Consider the following 18,319-nt stretch of genomic DNA (forward strand, 5'->3'; position numbering starts at 1 on the left):
CAAATTTCTGTGACAACAGCACCTAGTAATGCTCTTTTCTATGGTATATTACATAATCAATATTTTTTTCTCCCTTTAGATGAGTGATTCTCATCTGTCTCTCCTCTTTAGCCTTCACTGGTAAACTTGTAGGTCAGAACTTATGTATTTAAGTTCTCTTTCTCCTGGTAGGTAAAACAAATAATGAACATGTATATGGCCCAGGGAAGCCTGCTTTTGCAAACCTCTAATGCTCTATCAAGAAATCAAATGGAACATTGTACTCTCTAGGCAGGAATTTATGAAATATTGACTAGCTGCTTCATGGGTGAAGTAATTTTCCCTTTCAAGTATATACTTTTAAAAGCCTTTGGTAACTCGCCTAGCTCTCGCTGTATTCCCCAGAGTACTGTAATGGGGACTATGGTATATGTTTAATACAACAATTCCCTTTCCTATAGAACACTGAAAATGACAGTCCTCAGTATCCCTAATGGTTAGATTTGGATCATATGATTGGGTCCTCTTCAGTATAAAAGTGAGTGACAGTCATTGTTATTTGTTGCCCGAGACAGTTAAAAACAGGTGAGAATTCTTCATTCTCTCTCTTTTCTATCTATGGCTAGTGGAAAGACCCTGGCTTCCTGAGTCACCATCAAAGAACAAGTTCTAAATACAGCCACCAAAAATACTCAACAGTGCTGGTAATTGGATTCTCACACAAAGCCAAGATTAGAGAATTACTGAGTTTTATTACTGCTGCAAAGCTTAGCTTACTATGACTAATACCAATACCAAAATACTCATAAACACTTACTCTATCAGTTAAGTACATGGAGGGCTCTATGACCTTGAAATGCCTTTAGCCAGTTACTTTAGTATACATGAGATTAATTCTGAATATTAGCATCCACTGATTTTTTTTATTTTTTAATATTATTATTTTTTTTAGGGCCACACCTATGGCATATGAAATTTCCCAGGCTAGAGGGTCAAATCCGAGTTGCAGTTGCCAGCCTATGACCCAGCCATAGCAATGCAGGATCTGAGATGGGTCTGTGACCTACACCACAGCTTACAGCAACACCAGATCCCCGCTGAGCAAGGCCAGGGATTGAACTCTCATCCTCATGGACACCAGTCGGTTAGTAATCTGCGGAGCCACAACAGGAACTCCCTGATGTAGAGTTTTTAAATGCTCTTTCTAATAGCAATCTTCTTTAAATTTTCTTCCCCCCAAATCCCTTGATTGCTCTCATACATCCAAAGGTCATAATTACTTTTCTCAACTTTGCAGTTATTTTTAAGCTCTTTGTCTTTTTTATCTATCTTCCATGGTTTTCAAAGAATGACTTGCCTTTTGGAGTCTGTATTCTTAATATGAGTATATCAAAAGGAGTGAGACACAAGTACCCTTGCCATGGCGTTAGAAATTGTCCCTAGAGCAATAACAGAGCTTAATCAGGTATCCTTAAAAATAAGACAAATTACTTTGCTTGGAATATGTCTTTAATTCATATATGTCTATTCTGGAGGTCTTATTACTTATTTCAAAGAGTCAGGTAAATTGCCTGCATGTATGCTAATGAACTAGCTATTTGAAATCATCACTTCTTTACAGTCAGCTTTGTTGGATCCCTCAGGATTTGAAATACTCTTACTGGCTAAGTGTGGCTTTATCCTATTCTCAGTGTAGAAATTTGGGAATTATTGACTAGTGGCTGCATGAATAAAGTAAGTTTTTGTTTCAAGTATATCTTTTTGTGAAAATACATTGTCGACCCTTTATAATCTTTCAATTTCAATCTCTTTTTAACAGAGAACAGTACAAATACATCCAAAAAATTGAAACATTAACACAAATATTAATGTGAATTCTTCAAGATGTAGACAAGAAAATAATAAAATATAATGATCTGTTAAGTTATATGTGACATATGCTTAAATTGTTTTTATTCTTTTATGTGTGAATATACTAACTTTATTTAAATTGTTTTTAATTCAGTTATAGACAGGTACCTTTTGAAGCAAGAATTATGGTTGGTTTATAAATTGCAATGTTTGTTGATGAAACAGATATATTTGGGTATTATAAATCTGGAAGTACATATATTATTTAAATATGACTTCTACTCCTTTTTAGGTTGGATTGCAAATCAGTGATAGTCTTTTTGTTGATAAAGGTTATACTTTATTTTATTTTATTTTTCGTCTTTTTAGGGCTGCACCCACAGCATTTGGAAGTTCCCAGGCTGGGGTTGAATCAGAGCTACAGCTGCCATCCTACACCACAGCCACGTGGATCTGAGCCTTGTCTATGGGATCTGACCTCGTCTGTGACATATACCACAGCTCACAGACAACACTGAATCCTTAACCCACTCACTGAGCAAGGCCAGGGATTGAACCTGCATCCTCATGGATACTAGCTGGATTTTTTAACTGCTGAGCCACAGTGGGAATTCCAAGGTTATATTTTTTTTAAAATTAAGATTCTGAGTGTGAAAATAGGTTCACATTGAATACTCTTTTCTTCTTCTAAATTCCTGGTATTTGTTTGCACTGTTTATTCGGTACTTAATTAGGTACCAGTTTATAAGCCTCTTTTATAAATGTTTTAGATATTTATTAACTATGTTATTGTTAGCTTTATATATTTGCAACTCTAGATTCCATACCTAAAGTTCAAACTCTTACAGAACAGAACCTTTATAGCACTTAAAGGCTATTGCATAGTAAAATGTGATTTTTTTAAAAAAGTCTCATGAAATATATAGCTAGTAACCAACTACCCAATTTTATATAGTTCTACAAATCTGGGTAGATGCTTATACCAAGAATGAATGGAGAACGCCCATGTACATACTGATCACAATTAAGTTATGATGCCAAGATTATCTAAAATCTTAGAATTTGTTAGACCAACATGGTCAGTGATGGTAGCATTTCGATTGCTCCTTACTTTAATGGGGCAAAGGATATGTATTTAAGCACCAATTTACTGAATGGATTTTAAGAATTTTGTTAATATAGGAGACAGGACAAAGTAGCTAAGAAATAGGAATTATCTCAGGAGGACGTGGCCACAGTGAGGAGCAGACTATCTATCCCATATTGGTTGGTTCACAAAATCTAAAAAGAGGAGATTCAATAACTCACAATGGTTAGAGGGCTGGTGAAATGGTTAAATGTCTTAATGAGAGAGATGATTTTCCCTGGTAGCCATAACAAAGTTGTCTTTTCTGTGCTACAGGGTTCATGGTGATTGACTGACTGGCTAGCATTTAGGGAGGACAGCTTTACAAAGCTTTATATTGGAGATTGAAATGAATTTTACTGATTTTCTTCCAGGTAGCAAAGAAGGCTTTAAAATACTAGTTTTTGTTTTGTTTGTTTTTGCTAAGAGTTTTCTTGTTTTTGTTCTAGAAATTCTGTTCTCCAAGTCCATGAGCTTGTTTCTTTTCTATACATAGGTTCATTTATGCCATATATTAGATTCCAGACATAAATGATATCATATGATATTTGTCTTCTTCTTTCTGACTTACTTCACTTAGTGTGAAAGTCTCTAGTTCCATCCATGTTGCTGAAAATGGCATTATTTTTTTCTTTTTTTATGGCTGGGTAGTATTCCATTGTGTATATATACCACATCTTTTTAATCCATTCAACTAACTGTTGATGGACATTTAGGTTGTTTCCATGTCTTGGCTATTATGAATAGTGCTGCAATGAACACAGGGTGCATGTACCTTTTTGAATGCAAGTTTTGTCCTGATATATGCCCAGGACTGGGATTGCTGGATCATATGGTAGTGCTATATTTTTCGGAGGTGCCTTAGCACTGTTTTCCATTGTGGTTGTACCAATTTACATTCACATCAACAGAGTAGGAGGGAACTTTTCTCCACACCCTCACCAAGATTTGTTATTTGTAGACTTATTAATGATGGCCATTCTGACTTGTGCAAGGTGGTACCTCATTGTAGTTTTATTTGCATTTCTCTGATAATTAGTGATGGTGAGGATTTTTTCATGTGCCTGTTGGCCATCTGTATGTCTTCTTTGGAGAAATGTCTGCTTAGATTTTCTGCCCATTTTTCAATTGGGTTGTTTTTTTGCTGTTGAGTTTTAAGTGTTGTTTATATATTTCAGAGATTAAGCTCTTGTCAGCTGCATCATTTGCAACTATTTTCTCCCAAATGCCCAGAGCATTTGTCAGGGGCATCAGCAGGGCATGTGCATTCACTGGGGAGTGAGAGCAATAAGTGGTGTGTGGTTCCAGTGCCTTCCTTTGTGCCAACCTCTGAGGTGACTGGGCTTTAGGTGGTGCCTGTTTATGGCCTTTTAGTGCTGGTAGGCCATGGCCACCTCTATTGTCTGAGATGACTGAGTTTGCCCCCACCACTGGTAGACCATGCAAAGGGGCCCCATCACCCATATCCCATTGCACTGTCCATAGCCCCTCCCTCCAAAAGTCCTCCCTTGCATAGAGAAGGATATTCCTATGGTGGTCTGCCCCTCCTCCACTTGCCTCCCCAACAATGGCTCCTTGCTTTTCCTGTGGGACCAGACCTCCCGGGTTCCCTCGGCTGGGGTGCTCTGCTCCCCAGCCCTTGGTGTACTGCTCTCTAGCCCCTCAGGTTGTTTCCACACAGCCAATCCTAGTTCTCTCCTTGAAACTGACCTTTGGAGTCTGAGTCTCAGAACCCAGCCCCTGCCCAAGCATCTCAGGCTGTCCTGGGACATGGTACCAATTGTCTGTACACCTCTCTCTGTTTTTCCCTCATCATTCCAGCTGTTGCCCTTTTCTCTGAGGCTTTAAGATCCCTCCATCTCAGATGATCTCCCCATCCCTTCCCTCTTTCACAGCTCCCTCTCAGGAGTGCTGGTCCCATCTTGTTTCCTTTTCTCTCTCTCTTTTTTTTTTCCTTTTGTTCTACCCAGTTATGTGGAGGGTTTCTTGCTCTTTTGGGAGGTTTAAGGTCCTCTGCCAGCATTCAATAGATGTTCTGTGTGAATTGTTCTACATGTAGATGTTTTTTTGATGTGTTTGTTGTGGAAGGTGAACACCACATCTTACTCTTCTGCCTTCTTGATCCTGCCACCTATGTAGTCCCTTTTAAAATTTTTGTTGTTGTTGCTTTTGCTTTTGGTTAAAAAAAAAAAATTAGGTTTCTTTTTTGGTCTTTTGTCTTTTTAGGGCCACACCTGTGGTATATGGAGGTTCCCAGGCTAGGATTGAATTGGAGCTCTAGCTGCAGGCCTACATCACAGCCACAGCAACACCAGATCCTTAACCCGCTGAGCGAGGCCAGGGATTGAACCCATGTCTTCATGGATACTAGTCAGGTTCGTTAACCACTGAGACATGACGGGAACTCCAAAAAAATGGTTTTTAAAAATTTTCGAAATGGTTTGTATTCTCACTTTGGTTTGTTTCTACTATACTACTAATATTTTATGTCAAAAATAGTTATCCATATGTTGTTTTATACTTGCAGGACATTGCAGGGAGGTTTCAAAACACTATTCTGATCATTGTTTCAAAGACCTTGTGTCGAGAATGATTATTTCATGAATTCCATAAATGATGATGACAAATCTGGAATAAAAATGTTTTATTTATGAAATTTTTGTGGTCTATTTCAGATAAATCCAGATCTAGGTCAACATAGAAACTCAGTGTATTTTGTTTTTATTCATATTAAAATTTTATATAGATAATTTGATATGATTTATTGTCTATCTCAGCAGTGTGATCATCTTCACATGTAAGTACATTTGTGTTCACTATGTCTAAAATTCATCTAGAACTTACTTTGACTTATAACTACCTAGTTAAGAATTCTGAATGTGCAATCAGAACCAAAAATTTGATGGTTTTTCTTCACCTATACATACCTCAGTTCCTTCACTTATAAAGTAGAGATGATTAGAGGACTCACTTCTTGGTTTCATTGTGAGGAATAAATAAGATATTAAAAGTATCAGCTTTAGCTCAGAGCCCAGTAAACAATAAATATTCATTACCTTCAATAGATAAATTTTTATCCAAAGTGTTAATCAATTATTTCAGGACTCAATATGAAATAATTATTTCCTCCCGGAGTCAAAAAACCACATTTGTTTTAAGTAATGAATAAACAACATGACATTATTTATTATTAAAAGTTATAATCTAAATAACATGACAGTGTGAATTACTAAGATTCTTTCCTGCTCTGGGAGCTTACAAAGTATAACAGTTTATAATCCTGGAGAAAATCAGCCCATTGAAAATACAATTATCAAATTCTCCAAGGCCAGGTTCAAAGTATGTCTGGATCTTGGCCAAATGACTTCCAATACATTTTAGGAGCAATATGAGTCAAAAAGGAGACACTGAAAGAGAAAGGCAGAATCAGGAATGACATTCTTTGAGGCTAGAAGGTCATGTTGAGTGTTGTTTTCTCAGCCTCTACAGCATCTCAACTGTCTCTCCAGGTCAAAGTGATGAACATCTATGCTGGATGTGTGTCCACTGAATGTTGGCTGTTTTTAAACATAGAAGAGTCCAAAAGTTACCCTGGGATCATATAAGAAAGCACAGAACAAGAATACCTGGCTCTGCATGGGTGGTGGACTGATAGAGTGGCACGCTTGAAGTGGGGCATGCTTCAAGGAAGTGAATGTGTGAAAATTGAAAATTAAAATCATTTGGTGTTTATATCACAGTAGTATAACATACATCATTACATCTGGTCCTGGACCTTTTAGTCAATTTCATTAACTTATGTCTTCCTTGGTATCAGAGAACCAGCCTTCTTGAATCACTGAAACATTATTGTGTGATAAAATATGCTCATTTTCGCCATCATTAATATTCTTTTGAAAGCACTTCTGGCTAGAGGTCCTCAAAGTGTGATTTCAATATCAGCAGCATCAATGTCACCTGAGTGTGTGTTGAAAATGCAAATTTCTGTACACCACCCCAAAATTTGCTTTATCAGAAATTCAATTCTGGGAGAGAAATTTGTGTTTTACAAGGCCTCCAGGTAATTCTAATATACACTGAGGTAAGGTATAGACTATTTTCTTCTTGTTTTGGTTATTTCTACTTGTTTATTCATTTACCTTTAAGTTAATGATAAAACTGTTTTGAATTAACTCAGAAGTTGCTGGGTTATACTATAATAACACATAGTCCTCAAATCTCATTGGCTTAACATAACACAGGTTTATTTCTTATTCATGCTATATACCTTTTGAAGGCTTGCAGGGACTCTGGTATTCATTAGGTACTAAAGACCCAGAATGATGGGGCAGCTACCATCTGTGGTATTGTTGGTTGTCTTGCCAGACCTAAAACCAAAAAGTCCAGTGACCTCCTGGAATTGAAGGAGATTAAGAGAGTCACAAATATGAAGTAGCAGCAATTCATGTAGGTTGAGCTCTCAGAACAAATAATGTGTCTGGCTTTCTACTTAGTAGAGCTCGAAGCAACATTTTGTTCAACATGTTTGAGTTTCTATCTACAGAATATATTATTACACTTTCAAGTCTCGTTTATTGCAGATTCATCAGTATGGCACAATGATGCTCAAAAAGAAGTTTTAGGGCAGATTTACATTTTTTGGCCCTGAAGTGCACATTTAACAATATTTTCAACTTTGCAGCATGTGAATTTATAGACATACTACTACAGAAGAATAAGTTTCTAGTGGGTTTTAGATGTGTCTCTGCCTATATATATATAAAATGGCCAAGACTTGACCATTCATTGAATATTTAGCAGCCTCAGATATAATTGCAATCAGTTTCTAATATGATGTAAAACACTCTGACTCAAGATAAAAGGATGTGTGGTGAGTACTATACACAATAATTTATCTGATACTTTCAGTGATTGAGTAATATGAATATATATATCACGTATACACATTCACAAATACTCCAAATATTCCATTCTGCTATCTGATTCAAATCCATCAAATGCCATGTAGAATTCTCTTTTGGGTCTCTGTTTTGGATAAAATATTAAATAAAAATGGCATTTCGGAGACGATGTTGAGATGGGGAAAGAATGACGAGACAGGAAACATTCTCAAAGGCAAGGTCTATGATTAAGGGAAAATATTTCATGGATGCATACTTAAAAGTGTTATAAAGGACAAAGTAGAAGGAAGGAGTGAAAGGAATTATAATCACCTTCTTGATTCTATAGCTTGGAATTGAATCTTGAATTTTGTGCACTTTATTTCCAAAAATTTGGAATTCAATAGGAAATTTCATGATAGAAAAGACTAACATAAAAATAATCCAAATATTGGAAATAAAGCTGAAAAGGTAGGCAACTCAAACTTTCAATATTTTATGGCAGAAAAGGCCATCCAAGAATTGACTAGGGGTATGTATGTATTTATCTCATTGTTTACAATTGATTAGAGATCCTAGACTTAGTAAAGTTATCTATTAACTTGCAAATTAACTAGATACTTCTTTGTCAAATTGACTAAAATAAATTTTCCTTAATTTTTTTATGGCTACACCCACAGCCTGTGGAAGTTCCTGGGCCAGGGATTGAATTGAAGCCACACCTGCAACCTACACCATAGCTGAGGCAAGCCCTAGATCCTTTAACCCATTGTGTTGGGCCAGGGATCAAACCTAAGCCACTGCAGTCAGATTCTTAACCCACTGTGCCACAGTGGGAACTCCTCTTAAATGCTTTTTGAACTGACTATAACTTCTTACTTGCTTCCTCATTAATTAATGTTAAGTAAAGTATTTTCATATATTCATTTGATATTTACCTTGGAATCTAAATTTTTCTTTTTGAAAAGTACACTGTAACAACATATAGGAGTCAAAAACAAACGAAATTCTCAATGCTTGAGAATGTTTCTTATTTCAGAAGACTCGTAAAACAGAAGTTTCCAAAATAGAGTTGTAAACTTAACACACTCAGGAACAAAATAAAACAAAACAAAACAACAATAACAACAAAAACCTTCAGACCAATAAGTAAGAGACATGCCTGTGAAGGTGAAGCAGTTTGAACATGGCCTAGGATAATGGATCACAGCGTAAACACTTAAACATGTTTCTTGCCTTCTAGCCAAACCATGACTATATTTTTCTCTAAAGCTAAAAAATTAACCTAAATCTAAGAGATTGGACCTTAATGTCAATCAGAAGGAAGCATGAAAAATGCAAACTAGGAAAAAAGAGATGGATGTCTGAATTGCACATGACAATTTTACGATCAAATACCGTTATTCCAATATAGCTGCCTTGCTCAGACACTGGAAGGGGTTGTATCATTTGAACCTTCTTACACCAACCCATTCTCCACTCCAGGATTAATTGATAAAACATGAAATACTGTCACTCAAGATCAACCATCCTGCTAGTTAGTAAAGAATACATCAGACATTTCTCTTAAGATCACAGAGAGTCAGTGGTTTTCATGCAATCTATCATATTATACCTGCTGGGGTAAAGGTGGGCTGAGTGAGGCTGACAAGCAATATGGATTCTACCATCGCAGTACCTAATTTAAAATTGCACACATTCTTTAGAGAATAAGATCTACCGAGGGCAAAGTCTTAAGTAAAACATTGGTAAAATGCACTGAATTAATTACCCCCTGTTGCCTTAATTAAGAATTGTGCTAAGGGGACAGTCTAATCTACAGCCAGATGATAGTGAAAGAATTGTGTCTCCCTTTGGCAGGGGTCATTTTCCACAGAGACCCATGCTTTGAGAACATCTGGAAGCTAATTTGTTAAAAATCAAATTATAGGTGCTGAATTCTTAAGACAATTATGTCAGCATGGCTAAATGTGTTCTCTGAAGCCACGCTGCCTGGGTTCAAAATGTTGTTCCATCCTCGGAGTTCCTGTCATGGTGCAGCAGAAATGAATCTGACTAGGAACCATGAGGTTGCAGGTTCAATCCCTAGCCTCACTCAGAGGGTTAAGGATCCGGCGTTGCCATGAGCTGTGGTGTAGGTCGCAGATGTGGCTCGGATCTGGCATTGCTGTGTCTCTGGCATAGACCAGAAGCTGTGACTCCAATTAGACCCTTAGCCTGGAACCTCCATATGCCATGGGTGTAGCCCTAAAAAGACCAAAGACAAAAAAAAAAAAACTTTTCTTCATCCTTGCTAGACCTCTGTGGCCATGGTAAGTAAGACATTTAAGTGCCCTCTGCCTTTCCAAGTTATAGGTAAGGTTGTTCTCTAAAGCATGGAGAGCAGTGTGCAGTGCATAATAACCACATGCTATTAGGATTATCATTCTGTTACACACCAGAATTACATGCAACAGACCCATGGTACTGGTAAGCTAAACAAAATGTGGTAAGGGCCGGGGTTAGGATGGATGGTTTGACAATGACCTATTAAGGAGCTCACTTTGAATATCATCTTTTGTCTCCCTATAAGTTTTTTCTGATTAAATACCTGATCATGTAGAGTTATGGTTCTCAACTTGGAATGGCTGTGCTCCCACCCCACCAGGGAATATTTGATAAAGTCTTTGGTCATTTTTGATTGTTGTAAATGGGCAGAGGTCAAGAATGCTGCCAATCATCCTATATAAAGGATGGCCCTCCATTACAGGAACTGTTCAACTCAAAATGTCAGTAGTGCTACTGTTAAGAAACATTTGATATATAGCATTTTGATTTCATCAAACACCTATGGACTAGTGAGGTCAATGCATAAACCAATTAAAACTGAAACAAATACTGGGAAGCTCTGCTCTGGAACAGAGATCAAATCAGTGGTAATTCATTCCAGGTGGCCACAGAGGTCTGGAGACTGCTATAACAGATAAATTGACTGAAGCCATGAGCTCCAGTAGATAACTGAATTAGTCTTTAGGGGTCTGTTATCAGATTTGGCAATAAAGCATTTCATAGATTATCGTTTTTTAAACTACTTATTGTGACCCATTGTCTATGACCCACCAATTGAAACTTCTTGTCATATTAAAATAAAATAAAATAGAAAAGACAATAGAAAATGTTAACAGTGTTGTCTTTATAGTCAGAATTGTCTTATACTTTTAAAAATATATATGTATAATTTATCATAATGAAAATATTCTTCTTCATATGGATCATAGTTTAAAATGTTAAAAAACTACTCTATGAGATTTCCTAGTTTCCTCAGCATTCCCAATTTATGAATCTGTATGTGTCCTCAAAGACCTAGTCTTCATAACCTGCAGGTAAATAAAAAATTTGAGTTATTTGCAAATTAGTGTGAGAATATACATTTATACTTAGAAAAAAATCAGAAAGACTAGAGAATGTGAGCTATCTATCAGAGTAACAGTGGTACACATTTCTGATGGCAAGTTTTGCTTATTTTTATTTTTCTGTTCTGCTCAAAAGTTCTATAGTAAATTTGTGTTAATTTTCCAATTATAAAATACACATATATACATACATACATATGAGAAATCTTTCTATAATTAAAAATATATATCGGATGGAAGACTGATGGGGAATACAGGCCTCAATGGGTTCAGGAGTGACTGTTGTAATAAGGAAATAAATTATTTGTAAGTAAAGAAAATAGCAATGGGGAAGAAACAAGAGCAACTGGAGATTTTGTTTTTAAATACATTTGGTAGGTTAAAAAGTTAAATCTAGAAAAAGTTCAAGTTTGTGAAGAAGACAACTCCAAAAGAGGATTTCAGAAGTGAATTTTGAATCAGAAATATTCATTGATGAATTATGTAGGTCTCCAAAAACATATTTAGAAAATTTATATTTATTTAATTTTATGAACTATTTGTTGTTAAAAATTTGCAATCTCACCATTAATAATCACATCTTCTAAACACTTAGAGGCATAAGTATATATGTAATTGCTGAATACAAGCAAATAAATCCCCTCAAAGCTATTGCTATTCTTCCCAGTCACAGCAAGCCACAATAGATCATTTTGGAACTCAGTGGCATTAGACTCATTTCCAAGAATTTAAATATTTATGGTAAACAGACGATCATAGGTATGTGGTAATGTATAAATGGCAAATTATTTATGGGCCATTGTATGAGACAAATTATTTGCAAATATTTATAAATCATTCACAAGACACACTAGCCTTTTGAAATGATTTATCTTGTAACAGAATACATACAATTATGACAGGTAACAAATAGATCCCTTGTAAAATATTTACAATGTAACAATCACTCTAATATTAATTAGTATACTCATTATTTCAAGTAATTGGTAAGTAAACTACAAGTTAGGTGTCAGCCAGGCAGTTGACGCTTTGCAGTTTGACACAAGTATATATCAAGAGAGCATTACGGGATCCTCTTTGTAGATCTTCTTCCTTCATTTTCTTGTTGAAGCCTGAATGTGACTATTATAAGTTTGGTCTGTAGAAAGATCATTAATTTGTTGGATTTTGCTGGTGACAGTTTGGTAAGTGGATGAACAGTAAGTCATACAGTAAATATAGTGCACAGCCCAGATCGCAGGGGCTTACGTTACAAGTTTATTTCTAGCTCATTGTTATAGGTTTGATGCAGATTTGGTGCTGGGGTTTTAGTCCTTTTTGGAAGACAACTCTCTATGGTTCTCTCACATGAATCTGGTGAAACTAGAGAAATTTGGGGTTTTATTTTTAAATAAATTTGGTGGGTTTATAGATTAAATCCAGAAAAAGTTCAAGTTTGTAAGGACGACAACTACAAAAGAGGAATTCAGAAGTGAAGTTTTAAACAGTTACATTTCTTGGTAAAGTGTGTAGGTCTTCTGAAGCATTATTTTGAAAATTGATATTTATTTAAGTTGAAAAACTATTTATTTAATTTAATAATAATAATTAAATATTACTATTTATTTAATTTTATAACCTATTTGCAAGACATCACTCTAGCCTATCTTTTCAGCATAGTTTTTATATTGAACACCCTCAGAAGATAGAGAAAGTGACTCCCTCTGAAGCAAAAGGAATGCTGGTTTAATGTCCAGTATAATGAATTTAATTTCTCCCTCCAGGATAAATGTCATGCAGGTTTGTTTCAATTCATTATAAAAGATTTGAGTGTCCTAACTCAAGTTTTCCATACATGTCCTCTTCAACCTGACCACCTCCATATCATGCAATTGGGGGGGCAAAGTAAACTGACAGGAAACATGATGCTCATGCTGTTTGTCTGTGCTGTGAGAAATAATATTTTTTTCTTTGACCCAAGGGTTTCATGTCTTCTATTGTAAAACAGTGGGAGGATGAACTTGTTTGTTTGCAAGTAAAGTAAAATCTCAGATCCTTCATAGTCAGTGATGGTTCCATGTTGTTTTTATTCTAGGATCCAAGTTGATGGAGCAAGTTCTCTCTGCACTGTTATCAGAGAACATAACAACTAATGAAATTGCTTTCAAATCTTTTTCCTGGAAAGAAAAACATTGTCATTTTTCACATTTTATTGCCTAAAGCAGGGTTTCTCAGCATTGGCAATGCTGATATTTTGGGCTGAACAATTTGTTACTGTGAACAACTGTCCTGTGCACTTCAGGATGTCTTAATAGCTTCTCTGGTAGATGCTACTTCTATCTACTCAGAGCCAATAACAACCCTTCTCCTAGTTGTGACAACAAAAATTTCTCTAGATATTGACAAATGTCCCTCTTGTGACAAAATTGATCCTAGTTGAGAACCACTGGCCTAAAGCAAGACACACAGAAAGACTTAATTTTAGCAGTATGAGGATATAAAATCTCCCCCTTGGGAAGAGCATTACATTGAGAGGCACTAATTATGGACGGGCACTAAATTCAGTTTACCACAGGAGGCCACTTATGTTGTCAATTGTATGAGTTAGCAGAGGATGCTTGGCCCTATCTAGCTTTGGTTAACCCAATAAATAGAGAAAAGTTTTTACTCAGTGGAAAAAGTATATACCTTGCCTTGACAACTTCTACCTGGAGCTCCCATCAAGACTGCATACATTGTAGGGTGACAGAGACAGCAGAGGAGGAGGATGCAGAGCTCACAAACCCCCACAAACACATCAGAAATACATCTGCACCTGGAGCCCCTATTACTGAAAACAAAGACTGGCAGAAAGACTCTTACACAATAAATGCTATAAGAAAGATCCATACAGAATTGGGTAGGAAGAGAAAAGAAACAATCAGATTAGGACCAGCACTCCTAAGAGGAGACACAGAAGAGGAGGAAGATTGCATGGTCTTGGAGAGTCTCACCTAGGGAGTAAGCAGTACAAACCACATATTGGTCACCTCAGCCCTAGGGTCCAACATGGGAGGGTGAGTCCTCTTCACCTGATTTGAAAACCAGTAGGACTGTCGAATACAGGAAGGACAAATGTCCCCAAACAAGACGAACTTGAAGAGATCCACACCAAGACATATCACAATTAAAATGACATAATTTAATGATAGGGATTTCTAAAGGGAGTAAAAGGAAAACAGAATCACATACAAGGGAAGCCCCAAATGGCTGTAAGCTGATTTTTCTGCAGAAACTTTGCAATCCAGAAGTGAGTGGCATGATATATTTAAAGGGCTAGAAAGGAAAAATCAATAACCTAGGGTACTCTACCCAGGAAGACTATCATTTACAAATTCAAAGAGACTAAAAAAAAAAATCCTTAGAGAATCAAATACTAAAAGAGTTCATCAATATACTAAACCTCTACTAAAATAAATGTTAACGTTTTCTTTATGGGGAAAAGAAAAGGCTACAACAAAAAGCAAGAATCTAGGAATTTCCACTGTGGTACAGTAGGTCAAAAATCTGACTACAGTGACTTGGGGCACTGAGGAGGCCCAAGTTCAATCCCTGGCCTGGCATAGTGTGTTAAAGGATCTGGCATTGCTGCAGCTATGGCACGGGTACAGCTGTGGCTTGGAGTCAATTCCTGGTCTGGGAACTTCCATTAAATAAGTAAATAAATGCTTATAAAAATTTTTTAAATTCCACTAAAAAGGCCAATATGTAGTAAAGTGAGTGAATCAACCACATAAACTATCACAAAGATTAAAAGACAAAAAAAAAATAAAATGAAGTTATAAGTTGAATAAGTAATAAAGGGATAAATGTGAAGATGTAAAGTATAACATTGAAAACATGAAAATGCATGGGAGGGAGAAGAGTAAAAAGTGTAGATATTTTAGAATATGTGTGAACTTAAATGACAACTAGTTTAAAACAAGTAGATACAGCTATAGGTCAAGATATATGAACCCCATGGTAACTACAAATCAAAAACCTACAATAGATACACAAAAACTGGAAAGAAGGGAAGATAGCATATCAATAAAGAAAATCATCAAGGGAAGAAACTAAAAGAAGAAAAGAACAGAGAAGAACTACCACTAGAAAACAAGTAATAAAGTGGCAATAAGTATGTATCTATCTATAATGATTCTATATGTTAATGGACTAAGTGCTCCAATCAAAAGATATAAGATTAGGAAAAACAAAGCAAAACACCTAATATATCCTGCTTATAAAAGACTCATTTGGACCTAAAGACACACAAAGACTGAAAGTGAGGAGAGAGTAAAACATATTTCACGCAAATGGAAGCCACAAGAAAGCTGGGATAGCAATACTCATACAAAACAAAACCAAAAAAAAGCATTTAAAACAATAATAGACATGAAGGCGAAATTAACAATAATACAATAGTAGTAGGGGACTTTAATACCATTAACATGATACTAAAACCAGATAACACTTAAAAACACAAAAGATCAATATCTCTGATTAATATAGATGCAGAAGTCCTCAACAAAATACTAGCAAACAAAATTCAAAAATATAAAAAAGATTATACAGTATGATCAATTGGGATATATCCCAGGGATACAAGAATGGTTTAATGTTCAGAAATAAATCAATGTGATATATCATATTAAAAAAAGAAGAGAAAAATCATATGATTGACTCAATAGACACAGAAAAAGCATTTAACAAATTTTAACATCCATTTATGACAAAAACTCTCATTAAAGAGTGAACATCTCTCAACATAATAAAGGCCATTTGTGACAAAGTCACAGCTAACATAATACTCAATGGTGAAAATGTGAAAGATTTTCCTCTAAAAATTAGGAAAAAGATAAGGACGCTTAACCTCACCACTTCTACTTCACATAGTATCGGAAGGCAAAACCACAGCAATCAGACAATAAAAAGAAATGAAACATCCAAATTGGAAGGGTAAAAGTAAAACTGTCCCTATTTGAAGATGGCCTTATCCTATATATAGAAAACCCTAATATCTCCACCAAAAATCTATTGGAAATGAGTGCATTCAATAAATTTGCATGATATAAGACTAATGTATGGAAATCCACTGCTTTTCTATACAATAATTATGAACTATCAGAAAGAAAAAGCAAGAAAACAATCCCATTTAAAATCATATCAAAAATATGGAGTATCCATTGTGGATCAGTGGTAATGAACCCAACTACTATCCATGAGGATGCGGGTTTGATCCTTGGCCCCTCTCAGTTGGTTAAGGATCCAACATTGCCAAGAGATGCAGTGCAGGTCACAGACCAGCTTGGATCTGGCATTGTTGTGGCTGTGGCATAGGCTGGCAGCTGCAGCTCGCATTCAACCCCTACTCTGGGCACTTCCATATGCTGTGGGTAATGCCCTAGAAAGAAAAAATAATAAAATAAAATAAAATCACACCAAAAACAATAAAATAGGGAGTTCTTGTTATGGTTCAGTAGGTTGAATGAAATCTCCATGAGGATGTGAGGTCAGTTCCTGGCCTCACTCAGTGGTTTAAGGATCCAGCATTGCTGCAAGCTTCTGCATAGGTCACAGATGTGGCTCAGATGCAGTGTTGTTGTGGTCGTGCTGTAGGCCTCAGGGCAGTTCCAATTCATCCCCTATGCCACAGGTACAGCCTGGTTAAAAAAAAAAAAAATCTAGGAATAAACTAAACCAAGAGAATGAAACCAATACCGTAAAAACAAAGACTTTGATGAAGGAAATTGAATATGTCACAAATAAATTTAAAAATATCTCATATTCATTGATTGGAAGAATTAATATTGTTTAAAAAATCCATACTATCCAAAGCAAGGTACGAATCTAATGCTATCCCCATTCAAATACCTAAAACATTTTTCCAAAATTAGAATAATAATTTTAACATGCATATGGAATGGAAAAAGACCACAAATAGCCGAAGCAAACTTAAGAGAAAAGAACAAAACTGGAGATATCATGCTCTCTGGCTTCACACTACACTACAAAGCTACAGTAATCAATACAGCGTGGTACTAGTAAAAAAAAAAAAATCAAATACACAGATCAATAGAATAGAAAGAAAGCCCAGATATAAACACATGTAGCTACCATCAATTAATTTACAACAAAGGAGGCAAAAATATAAAATGGAGCAAAGACACTCTCAATAAGTGGCACTGCGTAAACTGGTAAACTGAAGAGCTACATTAAAAAAAAAAAAAGAAATTAGACCTTCTTCTTACACCATATACAAAAATAAAATCAAAATGGATTAAAGACCTATGTCTAAGACTGGAAACCATATAACTTCTTGAAGAAAGCATAGGCATAAGAGTTTTTGACATAAATTGTAGCAATGTTTTGGGGATCAGTGTCCTAACAAAAAATAAATCAAAGCAAAAAATAAACAAATGGGACCTAATGAAATTTAAAAGCTTTAACACTGCAAATGACAGCACTAACAAAACAAAAAGACAAACTATAGAATGGGAGAAATGTTTGCCAATGATATGACCAGTAAGTGGTTAACATCCAAATTATATAAACAGCTCAATTTCAACTCAAATTCAGGAAAACAAACAACCAAATTAAAAAGTGAGCAGAAGACCTAAATAGACATTTTTCCAGAGAAGATATACAGATAGCAAACAGGAACATGAAAAGAAGATCAAATTATCAATCATCAGAGTAATGCAAATCAAAACCACAATATATATTACCTCACACCTATCAGAATGACTATCAACAAAAAGACCACTAATAACAAATAACTAATAACATGTTAGTGAGGATATGGAGAAAAAGGGAATCCTTGCACACTTTTGGTGGGAATGTAAATTGGTGCAGCCACTATGGAAAACATAGTTACCTCAACAAACTAAAAGCATAATTACCATATGATTGAACAATTCCACTCCTGGGTGTACATGCAAAGAAAATTAAAACACTAAATTGAAAAGATACATGCACCCCAATATTAACAGCAGTGTAATTTACAATAGTCAAGATATGGAAATAATCAAATTATCCATCAACAGATGAACGTATAAAGAAGATATATAAGATAGATAGATAGATAGATAGAT

General features: G+C 35.6%; 1 long non-coding RNA gene across 5 annotated transcripts in view; it reads right to left on the reverse strand.

The window, feature by feature from the left end:
* LOC106509776 (uncharacterized) overlaps window positions 1-18,319 on the reverse strand; it is a 705,874-nt gene that overhangs the window by 46,120 nt on the left and 641,435 nt on the right. Inside the window, exon 5 of one of the 5 annotated variants that reach the window (XR_014841588.1) lies at window positions 7,268-7,349. The exons of 2 other annotated variants lie outside the window; for them this stretch is intronic. This is a non-coding gene — a long non-coding RNA (uncharacterized LOC106509776). Of the gene's footprint in view, window positions 1-7,267; window positions 7,350-15,644; window positions 16,889-18,319 lie in introns of those variants that run through there. 2 more of the 5 variants (XR_014841587.1, XR_014841590.1) reach the window with 2 other exon arrangements.

The sequence above is a fragment of the Sus scrofa genome, chromosome 3 (genome assembly GCF_054392235.1).
Source record: "Sus scrofa isolate SSC_HxYL_T2T_F1_AM1 chromosome 3, Sscrofa_HxYL_maternal_Yorkshire_Landrace_v2.0, whole genome shotgun sequence".
NCBI lineage: Eukaryota > Metazoa > Chordata > Mammalia > Artiodactyla > Suidae > Sus > Sus scrofa.